This window comes from Salvelinus namaycush, chromosome 36 (assembly GCF_016432855.1).
Source record: "Salvelinus namaycush isolate Seneca chromosome 36, SaNama_1.0, whole genome shotgun sequence".
Taxonomy (NCBI): Eukaryota; Metazoa; Chordata; class Actinopteri; order Salmoniformes; family Salmonidae; genus Salvelinus; species Salvelinus namaycush.
In genome coordinates, this window is record NC_052342.1 from 22,668,338 (window position 1) to 22,690,402 (window position 22,065).

Consider the following 22,065-nt stretch of genomic DNA (forward strand, 5'->3'; position numbering starts at 1 on the left):
CGCCAGGGCCACAATAATATACCCCCTCTCTGAATGTCCGAGTGTGACCCCCTCCCCATGGGTTACTGCAGCTAGTGTTGCCAGCACTGCCACTGCCTGGGTGGGGGCACCCCACCGGAATCCCCACCGGCTAGGTACAAGGTCGTCATGGTTCTCATTAGCAGCTTTGAGAATTTCCTTGTATATTATGCTCTCCCTTTATGGGGCTTTGGCTTACGTACTTTTAATTTGCGCTTTGTTTTACCCACATAATTTTTTACCACAAGGACAAGTTATAAGATAAATAACTGCCTTAGTGGAGCACGTAATAACACCTTTGATTGGGATCGATGTCCCTGTTTGTGGGTGTTTGAAGGATCTACATTTATAAGTGCCATTGCACTGAGCACAGCCATTACACTTGTAATTTCCATCCAGTAGGGGCGCAAATAGACGTTGTTCAGGAATATCTTGGGGTGGTAAATCAGAGTGTACCAATTGGTCTCTGTGATTTCTGCCCCGCGAGAATACGACCAAGGGAAGGCCCGAAAACACATTACCGAGACTATCATCGGATTTTAGAATGTGCCGATGTTCAGTGGCGGTTCTAGCTTGTATGGCTCCCTGGGCCAAAAAGCACCATTTAAATCAAATCACATTTTATTGGTCACATACACATGGTTAGCAGATGTTCATGCAAGTGTAGCGAAATGCTTGTGCTTCTAGTTCTGACAGTGCAGTAATAACCAACAAGTAATCTAACAATTTCACAACAACTACCTTATACTGTCATGTTTTGTCTTTCATCATGTCTTGTCCCTGTGCTTCCCTCTGCTGGTCTTATTAGGTTCTTTCCCTCTTTCTCTCTCTCTATCGTTCCGTTCCTGCTCCCAGCTGTTTCTCATTCTCCTAACGACCTCATTTACTCTTTCACACCTGTCCCCTATTTTGCCCTCTGATTAGAGTCCCTATTTCTCCCTCTGTTTTCCGCTTCTGTCCTTGTCGGATTCTTGTTTGACGTTTGCTGTTCCTGTGTCCTTGTTCCGCCCTGTCGTGTTCTTTGCCTTCTTCAGATGCTGCGTGTGAGCAGGTGTCAATGTCAGCTACGGCCAGTGCCTTCCTGAAGCGACCTGCAGTCTGTGGTCGCGTCTCCAGTCGTTCCTCTCTGTTGACGAGAGGATAGTATCCAGGAGAATCGTTATTTGTTTTATTCTGGAATAAAGACTCTGTTACTATTACGTCGCTTTTGGGTCCTCATTCTGCAGCATAACATATACACACAAGTGTAAAGGTATGAATAAGAATATGTACATAAACATATATGGATGACTGATGGCCGTGCGGCATAGGCAAGATGCAGTAGATGGTATAGAGTACAGTATATACATATGAGATGAGTAATGTAGGGTATGTAAACATTATATAAAGTGGCATTGTTTAAAGTGACTGGTTATACATTTATTACATCCAATTATTCATTATTAAAGTGGCTAAATATTTCAGTCTGTATGTTGGCAGCAACCACTCAATGTTAGTGATGGCTGTTTAACAGTCTGATGGCCTTGAGATAGAAGCTGTTTTTCAGTCTCTTGGTCCTAGCTTTGATGCACCTGTACTGACCTCGCCTTCTGGATGATAGCGGGGTGAACAGGCAGTGGCTCGGGTGGTTGTTGTCCTTGATGATCTTTATGGCTTTCCTGTGATATCGGGTGATGTAGGTGTCCTGGAGGGCAGGTATTTTGCCCCCGGTGATGCGTTGTGCAGACCGCACTACCCTCTGGAGAGCCTTACGGTTGTGGGCGGAGAAGTTGCTGTACCAGGCTGTGATACAGCCCGACAGGATGCTCTCGATTGTGCATCTGTAAAGGTTTGTGAGTGTTTTCGGTGACGAGACAAATTTCTTCAGCCTGATGAGATTGAAGAGGCGCTGTTGCTCCTTCTACACCATGCTGTCTGTTCAGTTTGTTTGTGATGTGTTCGCTGAGGAACTTAAAACTTTCCACATTCTCCACTACTGTCCCGTCAATGTGGATAGGGGGGTGCTCCCTCGGCCATTTCCTGAAGTCTACGATCATCTCCTTTGTTTTTTTTACGTTGAGTGTGAGGTTATTTTCCTGACACCACACTCCGAGGGCCCTCACCTCATCCCTGTAGGCCGTCTCGGCGTTGTTGGTAATCAAGCCTACCACTGTAGTGTCGTCTGCAAACTTGATGATTGAGTTGGAGGTGTGCATGGCCACGCAGTCATGGGTGAACAGGGAGTACAGGAGAGAGCTGAGAACGCACCCTTGTGGGGCCCCAGTGTTGAGGATCAGCGGGGTGGAGAGGTGGAGTTGTTTCCTACCCTCACCATATGGGGAGGGGCGGCCCGCCAGAAAGTCCAGGACTTTTACACAGGGTGGGGTCGAGACCCAGAGTCTCGAGCTTAATGACGAGTTTGGAGGGTACTATGGTGTTAAATGCTGAGCTGTAGTCAATGAGCAGCATTCTTACATAAGTATTCCTCTTGTCCAGATGGGATAGGGCAGTGTGCAGTGTGATTGTGATTGCGTCGTCTGTGGACCTAGTGGGGCGGTAGGCAATTTGGAATGGGTCTAGTGTGTCAGGTAGGGTGGAGGTGATATGATCCTTGACTAGTCTCTCAAAGCACTTCATGATGACGGAAGTGAGTGCTATGGGGCGATAGTCGTTTAGCTCAGTTACCTTAGCCTTCTTGGGGACAGGAACAATGGTGGCCCTCTTGAAGCATGTGTGGACAGCAGACTGGGATAGGGATTGATTGAATATGTCCGTAAACACACCAGCCAGCTGGTCTGCGCATGCTCTGAGGACGCGGCTAGGGATGCTGTCTGGCTAGGGATATACACGGCTGTGATTGTAATCGAAGATAATTATTTTGGTAGATAATGCGGTCGGCATTTGATTGTAAGGAATTCTAGGTCAGGTGAACAAAAGGACTTGATTTCCTGTATGTTGTTATGATTACACCACGAGTCGTTAATCAGAAGACATACACCCCCACCCCCGTTAGTACACATTCTGTACTGACTGTAATTTTTATTCACCCCAAAATACTAAATATATTACAAAAGATACAAAATATCAGCATAATATAGATGTATTTTAAGTTAGCCGACAGCATTGGAAATTCCCCTTACTGAGCTCAGGACCTAGTCAATACAATCACAGAAAACCTTTATGTCACCTCAATGAACGTTAACCAAATCAATAATGTGCTAGTTAGGTTGTAATCGTTTTACTGCAGGCTACACACATTATCATGATGAAACTGTGTGAAATTATATCCAATGTTATGTAAGCTAGTTGGACAGAAAACTGAATATTGTCACCCTATGTGTAATAACATAGCAAGCAACATAGCAACATAGGTTAACAAACATAAGTGTAATACTATTTCATTACATGCATAATATTCTACTCATAAAGAGATGACGTAGCTGCATACCTTTAACTTTGGTGTGTTTCTCCTCTTCTTCTTTCCTCTTTTTCATAAACTGGACACCTGATGGCTTAGACCTTTTCTTATCCATGTGTTGATTTGGCACTGGAGCATCAATACATGACCCATCCCCAACACTGTCAACCAAGAGTCAAGACTACATTACCCATCCCCAAACACTGTCAACCAAGAGTCAAGACTAGACTGGTTTTATATTATTCTTAACGATTTCGCACAAACCAGAAAAACTGCAACAATATGTCTGTGAAACTATATATTCACAGTATTATGAATGAATTGTGGATTATTTGGTAGCATTTCGTAGTGTGACTGATTTTAATAATTGCATTAGTACTGTACAAAGTTAGAGGTGCGCGATTTGATAGATTCCTCCACTCCCCCTACCTCTCGCTTCCAGTGGGGAGACCTGAGGTCAACCTACCTCCGCCCCCCCTCCCCATCTCGTACTTCTGAGTGGGAGACCTTCCCAGGCAGTAGCCTGCCACGCTCACAAACTAGAACCAGGGCACCCACTCAGACAAGGTTAATTGACCCACTTACATAGGCGGATATCCCAGGGGGGACGGGGGGGACATGACCCCCCCATCCTGGGAAAAATATGATTTGTCCCCCCCCAATATATCACTGTAAACATAACTATGTAATTTCAATAATATTAATAATACGCAATGAAAGCACTTGTGCTGATTATAGACACTTAATAGCGCGTTTTTAAGTTTCAAAAGTTTGCGACCCCCCCCGCCCTTTGCCTCACAATGGTTTGATCCACTTCCAGTTCTTTAGCTGGCAAGGTAATAGAGGGTTCGTATCTACTGTCCGAAAAGCACATAACTGACATGAGGTTAATCCAGTCAATCGCGCCATAGCAATGTTTTTTTTGTTTTTTTGTTTTTGTTTTTTTATGTTGGCAGGGTTCACACACTAGCTGAATTTGCAGAGCTAGCGCGCAAACTAAAGCAAACATTAACTATCAAGCTAGCTAGTACCTATTCCACTTATGTGGCGGCGTCAAAGATGGAATCTTTGCGATCGTCAGTTTATTCCAAGATCAGCATGCAGCTGTAGTGCTTCAAAGTCCCTGTGATAAGGTTAGCGATAAACTAAACTCCAAACTGAACAAAACTACACTCTCTTATACCAGTGTCTTAAATATATTTTATTGGTCTCGTTGCAAAAGCTAAATTGTCGCTAATGAACTTTTATTTAATTTTATTTCACATTTATTTAACAAGGTAGCAAAGATTATAGCAAACACCACAGAAACGGAATTGGTGCTCGCTAGATTTGCAAATTCAGCTATTGTTGGAAGCCAGCCAATATGAAACAAACTATATTAAAATTACAAAAGGTTGCAGCATATGTTGTGTAAATGTGTGTGTGTGCAGCTAGACCGGCCAGCCAGCCAGGTAGAAAAATGGCGGACACCAGTAAAAAGACGGACATCAGAGTATTTTTCAGTACACCAAAACGCAAAGTAAGAACTCTAGTAGCCTAATATCTCAAAGACTAGTTGATAAAATGTTCATAAGAAAGAAGTGAAATGCTAATGGCAATGTTTCACAATGAGGTCATTAGGCAGAGCAGGCAACAGATGGCACACAGACAGCAGAGCTGGGGACAGATATGCAGGGACAGACTGGCAGAGACAGGGAGTCTCAGGTAAGTTTGTTGAGTCTTTGTTTGGCAACATTATGAAAGGTTCTCAATTTTTTTGACTTAATTGGAAAATGCCATGGATACCCCCACTCTCAACTTAAACTGGTGACTAAACTAAGATTTAAGGCAATGGTATTGCTGTTGTGATTAATTGTGTAGTTTTGGGTACCGGTAGTTAGGAGTATGGCAAACACCTAATTTATTTTCTAGGAGACAGACAGTGAGGGTGGTGAAAGTGAAAGAGCCAGGGAGAGAGACTTCAGAGGACAGTGTCACAGCCATAGCAGGACCAGGTGTCAACCTTGTTGCCAGCAGCACCAGTATGGGGAACAGTGGCACAGCATTGTCCAGTTACCTCAGTGATGGCACAAAACCATATCAATTTATAGAACTGCAAACTCTTGCCAACAGAGTGTTGACGTTTCAAGAGAGATGGTTTCGCGATTTCCCCTGGCTACATTATAATCCATCAATAAAAGGAGTGTTGTGTTTTCATTGTAGCCAAGGGTTTTCAAGCCAGCCATCTTTTGGCCAAAGAGCAGATGCAGCCTTCATTAGTGCAGGATTTAGGAACTGGAGAAAATCCATTGAAAAATTCACAGCACATCAAAACTGCCAAACCCACCGCCACTTTGTAACTGTAACAGCACACCAGCTAAAGCCAATCAGTGTCCAGTTATCCAGCGCGTGGGGTAAACAGCAGGAGGACGCAAGGCATTGCTTGATGAAAATTGTTAGTTCGGTGCGGCATGTAGTAAGACAGGGACAAGCCTTTAGAGGCCACACGGATGACAGTGGGAATTTATACCAGCTTTTGAAACTTAGGGCAGAAGAGGATGATCCCATTTTACTGAAGTGGTTAACAGAGAGTACCACAATGTACACAGGCCCCAAAGCACAGAATGAAATTCTGAACATCATGGCCAATACAGTCATTCGAGGCATTGCAGCTGAGATTAGGTCTCTTCCGATTGTACAATTTTCATTAATTGTTGATGGTACTCAAGATGTCTCTGGTGCTGAACAGGAGTGCCTGTCTGCGTTATGTTGACCATGACCTTGACCCTCACGAGGAGTTTATTGGGCTATACAGGGTGTCGGAGACAACAGGCGAGGGCATTGCGAAAGTGGCAACTGATGTGTTGTTGAGGCTCAATTTGCCCATGTCTGACTTACGTGGGCAGAGTTACGATGCTGCCTCAAACATGGTAGGAAAATACACAGGTGCACAGGCAATTGTGAGGAGGCAGCAGCCATTAGCCCTCTATGTCCATTGTGGAGTACACTGTGTAAATCTGATTACACAGGCTGGCTGCTCAGCCTCCCCACTGATCCGGGATTCCCTTTCTTGGGTCCATCAGTTAGGTGTCCTCTATGGCCAGTCAGGAAAGTTTAAGAGCATGTTTGAATCAATTGCCACGTCCAAAGATACACATCTGACCACCCTGAAACCCCTATGTCCAACAAGGTGGACTGTGCGGAATACTGCTATTAGAGCTGTGCTAGGGCAGTATGAGCGGGTACTAAGCAGCCTAGAGGAGATGGCAAAATCTGCATCCAAGACAGCTTCAACTTCCAGTGGCTTATTCGAGCACTTCAGCAAAGGCAAGAGTGTGTTGGGCCTCACACTTGCCTCTGCTGTTCTTGGAGAGCTTGAATGTCTAAACATTTCACTGCAGAAGAAAACTCAGACTGTCTCTGGTATGCAGGCTGCAGTCGAGTGTGTGCGGTCATCTCTTAGGGGCACGAGAAATGACGAAAGCTACCTTTGACTGTATGAGAAAGCAACCACATTGATTGACTCTATTGAATCCATTGAATCCATTGAGACACACTCAAGATGATTTGCTGGCAAAGTAGTGGATCACTATAGGGCAGAAATTTTTAAAGTGTTGGATGGTGTGGAGGTTCCGTTTGGTGACCGTTTTGACCAGGACAGTCTAAACGTCCTGCACAAGTTGGAAAGAGCGCTTCTCACGGGGGAGTTGGATGAGTCTCTAGATCAGTACCCTGAGCTGAACATAGATTCTCTTTCAGTGCAGATCCCTCTCTTTCACAACAAATACCCCTGTAGCAGCAGTGGAGAGGCAGCAGAGGTCCTCAGGAGGCTTCCAGTGGAGGTGCAGGGGTTGTTTGACCAAGTTGAGGAGCTGATCAGAATTTTGTTTGTGGTGCCAGTGTCTTCATGTGAGGCTGAGAGGAGTTTCAGTGCACTCCGCAGGTTAAAGACTTGGCTACGGGCCAGCATGGGCCAATAGAGACGGAACAGCGTAGTTGTCTGTAATGTACATAAAGACAGGCTGGACAGTCTCAAGAGGGAAAATATCTGCCAGCAATTTGTTGGATCCATTGAAACATATGTTTGGTTATTTTGTTCAGTAGTGTGTATAGCAGTGGTTCTCAACCTTTTTTGGGTACTGGAACCCCTGCATATTTTGAGGCAAGGCAGGCAAGGTTTTGAGCGGTCCTCAGGGACCTCCACCCCCTCTATATTATATGTAAACTTACTGGAAACCTTGTGGTACTGACTACATTCATTACACTTTTTTATTTCACGGACCCCTTGCAATTAGTCCATGGACCCCTGTTTGAGAACCCCTGGTGTAATTGATATTTGTTCTTTTGTTTAGTAGTTTTCAGTTTTTAGTACATGACAGTACACTTACAAATGATTTATTTCATGTTATTTTATTTAAAATTGCATACTTTGTGCGACATACTTGTCCATAGCTGCTGTTTGAAGAGTTGAGACACTGACTGAAGGATATTTTGTTTGATTTATTTTTGTTTTTCTTTGAAGTAGTTATTTTGCTTTTAGAACTGTACTTATTTCTATCTTTTTGTTCTTGTAAAGATATTGTAGTAGACTCAGGCCAGTGGCACATATTTAATGACTATATAAATGTATCAGAAAAAGTCAAATTAAAAGGTCAATTCAATATGGAGACCAACTTTGTGATGGTTCTCAATGGAGATTATTTTAGATGAGATCACACCATGTTCATTGTATTTATGAAAACTACACCCATACAGTGTACAGTACCATTGCCACCTACTGGCCTTTCTTGGTATTCCTGGTTGTAAGTACGAATACCTGCATACATACTGGACTGGTAAGGAGCACTGCTATAACTATTATTAGTAGTAGTATTATAATGATTTAAACATGTGAAGTTGGGAAAACCCTTCAGTTCACTACTGTACGTATCAATTATCCAGTTGTAGGAATTATGGTTCCTCAATATACATTTAACATATTACAACGTAGGCTATGTGTTACAGCACTACTTTTGGTGTCCCCCTCAGGAATTGCTCTTGAGAAGATTTCATGTAATTGTCCCCTCCAAGGTTGATATCAGATTTTCGCCCCTGGACCCACAGTCCCACACGGTGACATGATATCATTGATGTGACGTGCAAATGAGAGATAGAAAACCGATCGCGCAAATGTCACCATTCCGATTTTTTTTGTGCGGGCGCTACATGCTGCCCCCGGCAAGACCCTGGGCGGCTGCCCATGTCGCCTATACCTAAATCCGCCGCTGCCTGTTTTTACTTAGTACCAAATACATTTCTCTGTGTGAAACCAGGGTCATGTTCATTCGGGTACCTGATGGAAAACATTTTGAAATGTTTTTGTTTTGCAACAGAAAACGAAAATGGGCGTTTCTTGTTGTCCATGAAGTCCATTCCCTGTTTCAGTTTATTTTCTTCCTTTTGGTGCCTAATGAACACAACTCCTGGTTTCTATAACTGGTCAGGACAATCAGCTAGATCCAGCGTTTACATTACATCCCTGTTATAATACCATGTCAACATTGACACCCATATTCTAGAGAGTCCCACAGAAGAGCCTGAGGGCAGATTTAGCCATTTCACTGCATGATATCATCTGATTATTCAAGTTATTGATCAAAAAGAGTGATATGAAATAGACTAAAATGAACCATGTTTGACACCAGGAGAACCTTGGAAAGGTAGTAAGAGGAAACACATCAAGATTTTGAAAAGGACATAACTGCTCTGTGGGACATATTTAATAACAGATTAATAATGAACTGGTAAAAACAGTCTGCTAAATTACTTTCTTAGATTTTGGCTCACTAAAGGTATCTAACTAGCACAGTCAACTCAGCTAAGAGCGACTCCCCTCCCACCACTCTACCACCAATACTGTAGTACCACTTAACACCACAGAGGGGCAGCACCAAAGAGTATGGCATATTGTATTCTTGTATTTCTTGCTTCCTTGTACTTAACCTGATAGTATTTTTTTATTATCCTGTCATTGTTTTAAAGTCAAGGGATGGATCTTGATTTGAATTATGTAATAATGTAAAGAAAACTGGGTAGAGTGGCCTGGCACAAACTTTAGGACATTGGCACACACGCACACACATGCATGTATACACACACACACACACACACATACACACACACACACGCATGTACACACACACACACACACACACACACACACACACACACACACACATAGGATATGAATATGCATATATACATGCTGTTCATATAGATCCCTAAAACGGACTTGAATGCAAAAAGTAAAAGTCTCAAATGAACACACTATACACCCTAGGTAAATTCCCCGCAACAGCACCAATGATAAACTCCTGTCTAAACATACTCAGCTGAATTACTGCAGGTCTGGTGGTAGTAGAACATCCAGAGGTGATGATGGTTGAGGTTTGTCTGAGAGAAACTGAAGTCTACTGTATGGTAAAGAATGAACCATCTGAATGATTGTGTTTAGAAGGTGTGTCCTGTAGCATTGTGTGTTGACCAGCTGTACTGAAAGTCATTTCAGGCACCCACTGTAGGCACAAACATCAGAGTGGAAACTATTCTGGATGATGTATATCTTTGTTTTTGAGCATCCCTTCTGTTATTCTATCATTTGCTGTATTTCCACCAAATCATAAAAAAGCATTTATCAAGACATAAATACATTTCGTTGGTGTGTTTTTTTTCCATGTGTATTTTTGTGTGACTTGGTGTTAGTTTTACTTCAAAGTACACTGAGCATATCAACCTTTTGGAACATCTTCCTAATATTGAGTTGCACACCGCCGATACTTTGCTCTCAGAACAGCCTCAATTCGTTGGTGCATGGACTCGGGGATGCTGGCTCATGTTGACTCCAATGCTTCCCACAGTTGTGTGAAGTTGGCTGGATGTCCTTTGGGTGGTGGACCATTCTTGATACATACTGGAAACTGTTGAGGGTGAAAAACCCCGCAGCATCGCAGTGCTTGACACAAACCGGTGCGCCTGGCACCTACTACCATACCCCCTTCAAAGGCAATTAAATATTTTGTCTTGCCTATTCACCCTATGATTGGCACACAAACACAATCCATGTCTCGATTGTCTAGTCTTAAAACTCCTTCTTTAACCTGTCTCCTCCCCTTCATCTACACAGATTGAAGTGTGTTTATCATATGACATCTACAAAATATTATAGCTTTCATCTGGATTCACCTGGTCAGTCTATGTATTGAAAAGAGCAGTCATCCTTAATGTTTCATAACCTCAGTGTATATTGTACTGTGGGGCGTGGACTGGAGAGTGACTTATACAATAGTCACATCTTTTGTGTGTGTGGTCTTACATGTGTCTTGATGTGGGCCCTACGGTCCTTTTGGAGCAGGTGATGAGGAAGTGGAGAATACAACACAGGATATAACTGTCAGGTCACCCGTGTTACAAGTCAGTATTCGAAGTCCATCCATGTCTGAGGATGTTGGGTGATGACGTGGAAACTGGCCACTAGGGGCAACATTGAGGCATGTTTCCTTCAAGTAGGTTTTGGGAAAAAAATGTCTATGCAATATTTAGACAAAAATAGGCTTTTATGTTGTTGATCATGGCTTTTTATTTTATCAGTGAAAAGCATCAGCAAATACGTTTGTTATACAATATTTAGTACCGGAGCGCCAAGTCTAGGACCAAAAGGCTCCTCAACAGCTTCTACCCCCAAGCCATTAGACCGCTGAACAATTCATAAAATTGCTACCAGACTATTTCTTTCAACAAATTAAGTTCAAAGTGTTTAAGAAATAACATCATAAAAAAGGTAAAGATCAAACACAATATGTTTCTGTACAAATATAAAATCAAGATAGACCATATGTCATGGATAATACCACCATATACATAGTTCATACACTACAATTCTAAACCCAGGATACAGTTACCTTGTCGAATACATTATTTACTCTGAACATAATGATAAAATCAGACCGCTTTCAAGCAGTATAATCTGATTGATTAATAATAATACGAAAACAATGTTTTTTTCAGTTCATTCTTTTACGAGTCAATCAAGTTCTTTCTTTGCCTGTTTAAACGTGTCTAGAGCCTGCTCATACTGTTTAGCCATGTCCCTGATTGTCTGAATAAACTTCAGTGTGTCTGACTGAATTTGGTTTCCATTTTCCATTGCATCAAGTTCCTTGAAGTCTTTGACAATAAAGAATACGTCAAGAACTAGGAATAGGCTAGAGAGCACTCCTGTGAATACTGCTGCTACACGGAGAGATTTAGAAGATGAGAAACTTAGTTTGGCAATATTTGCAAGCTTAGCAAAAGAGACAACGTGTTCTAAACAATACAGACTAGATGCTATCTTATAAAGTTCAGCCACTGGTTTAGCTGGATCATTGGCCATTGCCTTTAATTCTTCACCTTTCGAGTTTATTTTACTCAAACTTTCCTCAATTGGTTTGACTTTTTCCAGAAAATGTTTCTGAATGTTCTGAATGTTGTCTTTGTCATTTTTTTGACTCACCATGCTGGTGATGTTAGAAGCAGCGCCAGTAATCCCACCAGTTACACCTATCCCCATACCCACCCCGGCAACAACCATGGAGGTGCCCAAAGTGAATGGAGCCAGGGCAAGGCCTACTAAAGTAGTGATCCCTCCAGTCGCCCCAATAATACCCCCTACCAGACTACCTCTAGTAGTGGCACGGTACCAATTCTCATAGCTGTCAGCTATCTGATGAAGCTCTTTCACTTTTGCCTGAAGGTCCATCAAACTTTCATCAAGGAGGTGTCTGAATACTTCAACACTTTCCTTGAATTCCTTTTTCAGTTTTTTCAATCTCACTGCAAAACAGAGTGTTTATTTAGACATTGCTCCATGAAAGGAATACAAAAGACCTGCCATATCCCATTTAGGTAATAAAAAACACATGAGTTTTGACAACATAAAGACAATTCCCTTACGCAAAATAATAAATCACATGTGAATCATGGATTAAATATAATTTTCTTTGGTCATTCCTGTAAACATCAAATAATTCAGTACCATACAACGACCACACAACTTATGGGTTGCACCTAATGTTGATTATGGGGAGAAAAGATCAGTTGAACAATGTGTTAATCATAAATTAAACCTGCAAATTGTTTCATAATTGTGCAAATAATACTGGATTACACATAATACATTATTATTTTAGTGTTCTTTGAATTTTGTTTAAGCACAGTCCTAGACATTATTTAAGTGATGTCCACAGAAATTTGCCTCGATAATATAATGTTGTATTGGGCTAACAGGTAAAACTGCTCCATAGAATCTTACTCACCGTCATGTGATGATGACATACTGTCGTCACTTGAACCCCTGATGGACTGACTGGTTATTTTCTGCTTTGATGGATTTGGGGGGAGCAGATGACTTCAATCCAACTGGAGAAAGAGACAAAGAACAGTGTTAAAATATGAATCTATTATCTCAGTCATATTTTCAGTGTTTTAGCATGTGTAGATAGTTGAGAAAATAGGATCTGAGCATGTGCTATAAATAAACATTCATTTATTTGATAAAGAAAACGGCTTCTGTCATCTCTTAACCCCCTAGAATGGCCCTGCAGATATCAAATTGCTTCTACACCTGCATTGCTTGCTGTTTGGGGTTTTAGGCTGGGTTTCTGTACAGCACTTTGAGATATCAGCTGATGTAAGAAGGGCTATATAAATAAATTTGATTTGATTTGAAATTAGCATAATAAAAAAATCCCCATCAAAATCTGTCCGTTTAAAACAGAGATATCCTTCTTTTTTTTGTTGCATTGGATGCATCTCAATCTACATTCCACTTCCTCATCTGAGGTGAAAGGTGGCAGAGCTAGAACGGAGTTTGTTAATTAAACCATGAGACATCCCGAAAATCAGTCTTCTCATAAAATAATCTGCAGCACCCGAACAAGCATCATGGGACTCGTCTGAAGTCGATACGATCTGCCAACTTCTGTCTGTAGCGTCTGAACAGTTTGGGCTACACACTAATATATACATGTCTGTTGTTTTTCTCTAGGACGCCCACAGGCCTCACAAGACTCGTCTGAAGGCCCCCTGGTACCAGTTTTAAAAAATGATGGAAGTATATATGAAGACAGTTTAGTGCTAAAAATAAGGGATCAAATACGTCAAAAACAATAAGAAATCCTGGTCTTATATTTTTTAGATATAGGACAGACACTTCAGAACAAACTTGCTTTAGATTTTTTTGGGGACCATCTGTTGTTCCATATCGTGAATCTGTTATTCAATGCGTTTGTATGGGCTAATAGGCCAAATTACATTTTTCATTCTTTAAAAAATATATATACTTCAAGGGGTCTTGAAATTCTAAATCAAATAGCTAAATGATCCTAGTATGACCTTCCTGATATGTCCATATGTTAGCTTAGGCAGGGCGTAGACTGTAGAGGGTTAGGAAAGCTTGCTTAGGCAGCAACATCTGGAGCCTGCATGGAGACTGAGAACAAAACCAGTTTGGTCCCAATTGAAAACCACATTTACAGTGTACTTCTTGCCCATATAGGTTACACTACACTCCCACCCTATAACCAGATGGGGTCCCTCAATAAGACCAACGTGAACCCACATAAAGACCAACATGGCAACCACATGTGGGGCCAAAGTGGATACTGAGGACAACATTTGTGGGTTCCTGTTGGGTTTCTAGGCCTCTCAGGAACATTCAATGTCGTCTTGGTAAACACCAGTGTAGATTTGGCCTTGTGTTTTAGGCTATTGTCCTGCTGAAAGGTAAATGTCTCCCAGTGTCTGTTGGAAAGAAGACAGAACCAGGTTTCCCTCTAGGATTTTGCCTGTGCTTAGCAGTATTCCACTTATGTTTATCCTACACAGCTCCCTAGTCCTTGCCAATGACAAGCATACCCATAACATGAAGCATCCACCACCATGCTTGAAAATATGAAGAGTGGTACTCAGTGGTACCCACACATATAATGCTTTGAATTTAGGGCAAAAATGTATTTCTTTGCCAAGTTGTTTTGCAGGATTACTTAAGTGCCTTGTTGCAAACAGCATTCATGTATTGGAATATTTTTATTCTGTACAGGCTTCCTTCTTTTCACTGTCATTTACGTTAATATTTTGGAGTAACTACGATGTTGTTGATCCATCCTCAGTTCTCATATCACAACCATTATACTCTCTAATATTTTCAATGTTTTAACCTGTTAGGCGGGCTGTCCCGATATCGGTACAACTGTGACAACATCCAACTCAATTGTAGGGCGCGAAATTCAAAATCTATTTTTTAAAAATATTTAACTTTCACATATTAACAAGTCCAATACAGCATTTGAAAGATAAACATCTTGTCAATCCAGCCAACATGTCCGATTTTTTAAATGTTTTACAGAGAAAACAACACATATATTTATGTTAGCTCACCACCAAATAAAAAAGTGGACAGACACGTATGATTATGATTATGATGTATGAATTATGATTCAAGTAGCATGCACAAGCCAGCCTAAATAACCTAGACCCAACCTAAAGAACCTAGAAAAAACTACCTCAGATGACAGTCCTATAACATGTTACACAATAAATCTATGTTTTGTTCATAAAATGTGCATATTTTAGCTATAAATCAGTTTTACATTACTGCTCCCATCATTGCTACAGCATAGCTACAGTCTGAAATCACACGGGAGTAGCCAGAGAAAATACAGACACCAACGTCAACTACTAATTACACCTCATAAAACATTTCAGAAAAACATATGGTGGATAGCTAATGAAAGACAGATATCGTGTGAATAGAGCCAATATTTCCGATTTTTGAAGTGTTTTACAGCGAAAACACAATATATCGTTATATTAGCTAACAACATTAGCTAGCATACGGCAGCATTGATTCTAGTCAAGCGCTAGCATAGCACAGTTCGACAGATATATGAAAAAGCATCCCAAATTGGGTCCTTATCTTTGTTGATATTCCATCAGAATGTTGTAACGGGGTCCATTGTCCAGTACAGTCTTTAGTTGGGTTCCAGAACCAACTATTTCCCTCTTGGTTTAGCAAGCACAATGGCCGTGCGGCGCTAACCTCTCCTTCTTCAAAAAATTCTTCCAAAGCATCACGTCTAAAGTCCAGAATAAATTGCAATAATATAATTAAAGTATATTGAAAAAACATACTTTAGGATGATTTTGTGACATGTATCAAATAATATCGTAGCCAGAGATCATATTCACCTTTATCGAGCGTCTTCCAGGAGCCGAGTCCAGATTCTGCCTCCCGCCCGGAATTTTTTTTTAACTGCGCAGGTCTCACAAGAAGATGTACTATTCAGTCCCTGGAAGAGATATTCGACTCCTTTCAACTCTCACTTCCGCATTACACCCAGATGAAGGCGTATGACGTGTTTCTACGGTCCTAAGTGTCATGACCTTTTATAGACAAGGTCTTAAAGAGAGACATCGCATTTTGGAAATCTCAATTCTGGATAGGAAATGGGCTGTAAAAATAGTTCTGTTCAACTTAGAGAAATAATTCAAACGTTTTTAGAAACTATAGACTGTTTTCTATCCAATAATAGTAAATATATGCATATTGGAATATCAAAAATTTCTTAAGAGGCCGTTTGAAAATGTGCGCATATTTTCCAGTTTTTTCAATAGTCCCTGAGCAGTTTAGTTCCTCTCTGCCTGTATCTTTGTAGTGATTGGGTGTATATTCTAAGCCTAATTAATAACTTCACCATGCTCAAAGGGATATTCTGCTTTTTTTTATCTAACAATTCTTTGCAAGGCATTGAAAAACCTCCCTGGTCTTTGTGGTTGAATCTGTGCTTAAAATTCACTATTGATTCAGGGACCTTACAGATAATTGTATGTGTGGTACAGCAATGAGGTAGTTATTAAAAATCATGTTAACCACTTTTATTGAACACAGAATAAGTCCATGCAACTCATGTGACTTTTTCAGCAATTGTAAACTCCTGAACTTATTTAGGCTTGAAATAACAAAGGGGTTGAATACTTATTGACTCAAGACATTTCACCTTTTAATTTGTTTTATTTACCAAATTCCACTTTGAAATGATGGGGTATTGTATGTAGATCAGTGAGACAAAATCTCAATTGAATCCATTTGAAATGCAGGCTGTAACACAACAAAATATGGAAAACGTAAAGGGGTGTGAATACTTTCTGAAGGCACTGCATTTATAGTATATTTGTACTGTGTATGTGCATTTCATTTATAGATGTTTATAATGTTTTATATTAATCAATATGTATGGAAAGTGAAAGGCAAGGCAGTTTTGAATTATTGCCTACAGGTGCAGTCGAATCATTTCACCTAAACAGTTATTACTATTCTAGTAAAAACTTGCCCAAGGAAAGAAATGTAGGATTAGTTAATTGTAGGATTGAGCTTCCATCAACCTACATAGCCACACTGCACCTGTTGTTAAAGTCAAATAACTAGATACACTTACTGCACATCAGCACCAGTTGAAAGTATCATGGTTTTCACTATAAAAGATGTATGCCTCTTCAGGACAATATAATATAGATCACCTGTCTTAGTGTTACTGCTTTTAGTTGAACATTTACTTGTTATATCCTTCACCTTCGATTCAAACAGTGACATGATCAGGATGAAATGCAATACTTCCTTCACCATTGTTTATCTTCTGTGGAGAAGGGTTCAGTGGTTAAATATTAAGATTCTAGTTCGGCCTCACGCCTGTCATTCTGAAAGTAAAAGTCACTTGATCAGGGTGAAATGACAGATGTATTATTTGTTTTCAAAGTGTGTTTAGGCACATACATGATAATGTCAGTATTTGTTTAGATATGATACATTTTGTACATGTGAGAAGAATTGTTTGCCTCCCGAGTGGCGCAGCGGTCTAAGGCACTGCATCCCAGTGCTAGAGGCGTCACTACAGAGCCGGGCTCGATCCCGGGCTGTATCACAACCGGCTATGATGGGGAGTCCAATAGGACGGTGCACAATAGGTCCAAAGTCGTCCGGGTTAGGGGAGGGTTTGACTAGGGGGACATTACAAGTAGGCCGTCATTGTCAATAAGAATTTGTTCTTAACTGACTTGCCTAGTTAAATTAAGGTTAAATAAAAAAAATAATGACAAAAAATAATGATTGTGGGAAAGGTGTATAAAAAAATCTGCACTAAATCTCTCAAATTAAATTATGGTTCACTGACTGTAAGTCCAAGTAACCCCGTTCTCCTACAACCCACACTTACCCCTCAACTGCAGTACCGTTTATTACTACAGTAATAAGTGGGCACGCTATAATTGGTTGCGGTGTATCAGGGTTCAAAGTCCTGTTAGGGTGTACAATGTAAAGCATTCTAAAAAGCTGATTACAGCCATATTGTCAGCAGTCAAGACACAGCATCAAATCTCAACAAACTGCATCTAGGAACAATTGTCCAGACAGGCAGACAAACATGCAGCCCATAAGAGACACTGGATTCAAAACACGGTTTCATTGAGAAATTACACTTCAAATTATTATCAGTACAACTTCACTTCCTGTCACGTTCCTGACCTGTTTTCTGTTAGTTTTGTATGTGTTAGTTGGTCAGGACGTGAGTTTGGGTGGGCAGTCTATGTTTTCTGTTTCTATGTTGGTTTAAAGGGTGACCTGATATGGCTCTCAATTAGAGGCAGGTGGTTTTCATTTCCTCTGATTGAGAGCCATATTAAGGTAGGTGTTTTCACACTGTTTGTTTGTGGGTGGTTGTCTCCTGTGTCAGTGTCTGTATGTTACGCCACACGGGACTGTTTTCGGTTTTGTTTGTTCGTTCGTTTTATGTAGTCAGTTTTCCTGTTATTGCGTTCTTCGTGTTTCATGTAAGTTCGTCGTCCAGGTCTGTCTACATCGTTTATTTGTTTTGTTAATTATTCAAGTGTAGTTCGTTTTTTCGTCTTGTTTAAATAAATCATGTCATCACACAACGCTGCATTTTGGTTCAATCCCTGCTCCTCCTCTTCGGATGAAGAGGAGGAGGAAAGCCGTTACACTTCCTCAGTATTTGATCTCCAATCATTCATTGTGTATTCCATGGGGAATTCTCCACCAATAACTGCACACTTCAGCTTTAGGGATGTACAGTAAGGAGAACTGGAGGCCAAGTGTTATGTTAGTTACAATCTGCTATATTTACTGCGGTTCAAAGGTCATTTCAATTAACGATATACACCGTTGATTCTTTAACATTACATTAACTCTAAATATAATAACGAATCTCACATCAGATTTGTTGCAAAGAGTGGCTTGAAACAATGTATGACGTAGACACATACTTTTACATATACAGTATTTTCATGAATAGTTCTATATTAATGCAACATTAGTACAGAACAGTTTACATTTCCTACAACTACAGCAGTGAAAATCATTTCATACTCACAGTGTTTAGTTAGGTGCAGTGGAGGTACAATGGGATATTCAGAGGAGTAACAACTTGACTGTGTTGGAGACAAGGTGAGTCTGAAAAACAACCAACAGTTGTGTCCAATCACGAATCAAGGTTCATCATTGATTAGGAGTTATTTTATGACCTAATGATGAGTGAGGGTATCAATGTTCACTTATTAAGACTTTGTCCATGCACGTATCAGGAAAGACCTGTGTTTACTGCTACACTGTGAGGATTTTATTACAGTAAGTAAACATGAACATTTACAGGTCTGCCCCATGACTGTGACTTTAGGAGTCAAAGTAGCTTGATCACGGTGTAATGTTAAACAAAATCTATTGCTTGTTTTCAGTCATAGATAAATGCAGTCAAAGACATGTTTACGCAAATGCATGTTATTGTGAGTATCATATTCTTTTCTACATTTACCAGAATAGGGATGCTTGGGAAAAAAGCAAATACAATCTGCTTAATTCACCTGTCATATTACAGAGGGTACTGCGTACAGCCCAGTACATCACTGGGGCTCAGTTTCCTGCCATCCAGGACCACTATACCAGGCGGTGTCAGAGGAAGGCACTAAAAATTGTCAAAGACTCCAGCCACCCAAGTCATAGACTGTTCTCTTTGCTACCGCACGGCAAGCTGTACCGGAGGGCCAAGTCTAGGACCAAAATGGTCGTGAACAGCTTCTACCTCCCAAGCCATAAGACAGTTAACCAAATGGCTACACGGACTATTTGTATTAACCCCTGTACTATTAATATTTATTCATACATTCACATATGCTCCTGCCACTCTCTGTTTATTATCTATGCATAGTCACTTTACCCCTACCAACATGTACATATTAGCTCAATTACCTTGATTAACCTGTATCCCTGCACATTGACTCGGTCCCGGTACCCCTTGTATATAGCCTCGTTATTGTTATTTTATTGTGTTACTTTTTTACTTTTAGTTTACTTAGCAAATATTTTCATAATTACTAAAAAAAAAATAACAATAAGGGCTTGTAGGTAAGAATTTTACGGTAAGGTCTACACATGTAGTATTTAGCACATGTGACAAATTAAATTTGTTCCGATTTCTTATCAATTTAAAAAAAAAATATCTGCTCATGCTTATCAAACATTTCCCTGACTTTCTGAACAAATGTATCCGTTTCACTGAGCTTATTGGTTTCCTTGACAATGAGATTATGTCAAGAACTAGGAGATCACCCCTGTCATAACTGCTTATGAATTTTGTATAAATTAAAGTATTACAAAGTAAGTGTCCCACAATTCACATAGAAAGTACTGTATCCACTTAACATATTGTGGTACAAAAAGAACAAGTGGATGAATGTAGACTTTACTACTGTCATTTATATGTCAAGTTCTATTCTCAAGGTTTAAATGTGTCTATTGTCTGTTGACACCTTTCAGCTGTTTCCCTGACCAACGCAATGAACTTCAGTGTGTCAGACTTTGTTGGTTCACTTCGGTGCTGATTCGCTTCACTTTCATGCTGATTAATTTGATGGATTTCCATGGATTCTTTGGCGATTAAGAAAATGTCCATAGCAAGAAATGGGCCAGAGAACACCCCTGACAATGTACCTGCCACCCGCACAGTTCTACACGGCTGGGCAGACGCTTTGCCAATCGTTGCAAACCAAATAATTCACACTAGTCCTGGTGCAAAATTGGTTACACACCTTCCTGCCTTAAATGCAGCATCTTTCTGAAATGTGGGTAGAGACTTGAAACTCAAATTGATATTATCTAGGTTTTCCACAATTGGTTCAATCTTCACCTGGATTTCTTTCATAATTCTCTCAATGGTCTGTCTATCTGTGGACGTACTTGCCATGTCAGTAATGTTACAGGACCAGTGACTCCACCAGCGACAGACACCCCAACACCGACCCCAGGTACAATCAGGGAGGCACCCAGAGTGAAGGGAGCCAGGATGGTACCCACTATAGCGGTGATTCCTCCAGCTGCTCCAATAACACTACCAGACAGACTACCTCTGGCAGCTCTCCAGTGTATACATTCAAAATGATCAGCTATCTCAAATAGCTTATTCACGTTTGCCTGCAGGTCATTTATTATTTCATCAAGAAGGTTTTTGAATATTGTGATATTTCAACGAGTTTGATTGGCAGGTCAGAAGAAGACAATGCAAACAAGGGGTGTAGTTAGACAGTAATCCATAAAGAATACAAAAAGCCCTGTTATAAATCCCAGTTAGATTACATTGTGCTTCCACAAGGGTACAAGTGTCAATAGAACTTGCATGACAGTCCAGAGATAGTCAATAAAATCTGTTTGTTTTTTAAACCTTCCATAAAAAAATCTTACTCACTCAGAGGGTGTATTTCCATACTGTCATCACTTGAATCGCTGCCATCACAAGCTGGTCGGACTTCCATGTTTCACCTTGTTAGATTGTCTCCCTGTAAAGATGGTTCACCAGAAGCTACAGCTCTTAGTTGTATTCTGGAGGGAGAGGCTCATCAGACAGGAGGATATTGATAAACTTATATTCTTAGGGGACATTATGTGCTTTGATTCATGTAGATGTAGTTGAGATACTATACGTGGAATGTTCTGTAGAGATCTTATAGGGAGAACACATTTTTTTTCTAAACACATCCATCCCTTAACATTAACTTTACTCACTGACTCTATTTCACATAACAGACACTGACAGAAATGTAACACATTATGGTTTTTCTATTTCAACAGAAGACTATATTTTTCAAATGTTACACCAGTGATAACCCCCTGTCAAACATACTCACTCTACTAGTTAGGTCCAGTGGGGACAGTATAATTGATCCAGAGGGGGCAATGGTTGGTAACAACTGAAAACCCTGAATAGTCTGGTAGATCAGGAGTCTACGAGGGCAATTCTGAACAATGTAAAGCATTCTAAACAGATTGATTCAATCCGTAATGTCAGCAGTCAAGACACAGCATCAAATATCAACAAACTGCATCTAAGAACAATTGTCCAGACAGGCAGACAAACATGCAGCCCATAAGAGACACTGGATTCAAAACAGGGTTTCATTGAGAAATTACACTTCAAATTATTATCAGTACAACTTAACTTCCTCAGTATTTGATCTTCAAGCACTAATTGTGTACTCCATGGGGAATTCTTCAGCAATCACTGCAATCTTAGAGGTAGAGAAACCAAATAAGTTCC

At 40.5% G+C, this 22,065-nt stretch overlaps 1 pseudogene; it reads left to right on the top strand.

The window, feature by feature from the left end:
* Nucleotides 1–22,065, top strand: part of LOC120030487 — a 304,236-nt pseudogene that overhangs the window by 125,886 nt on the left and 156,285 nt on the right.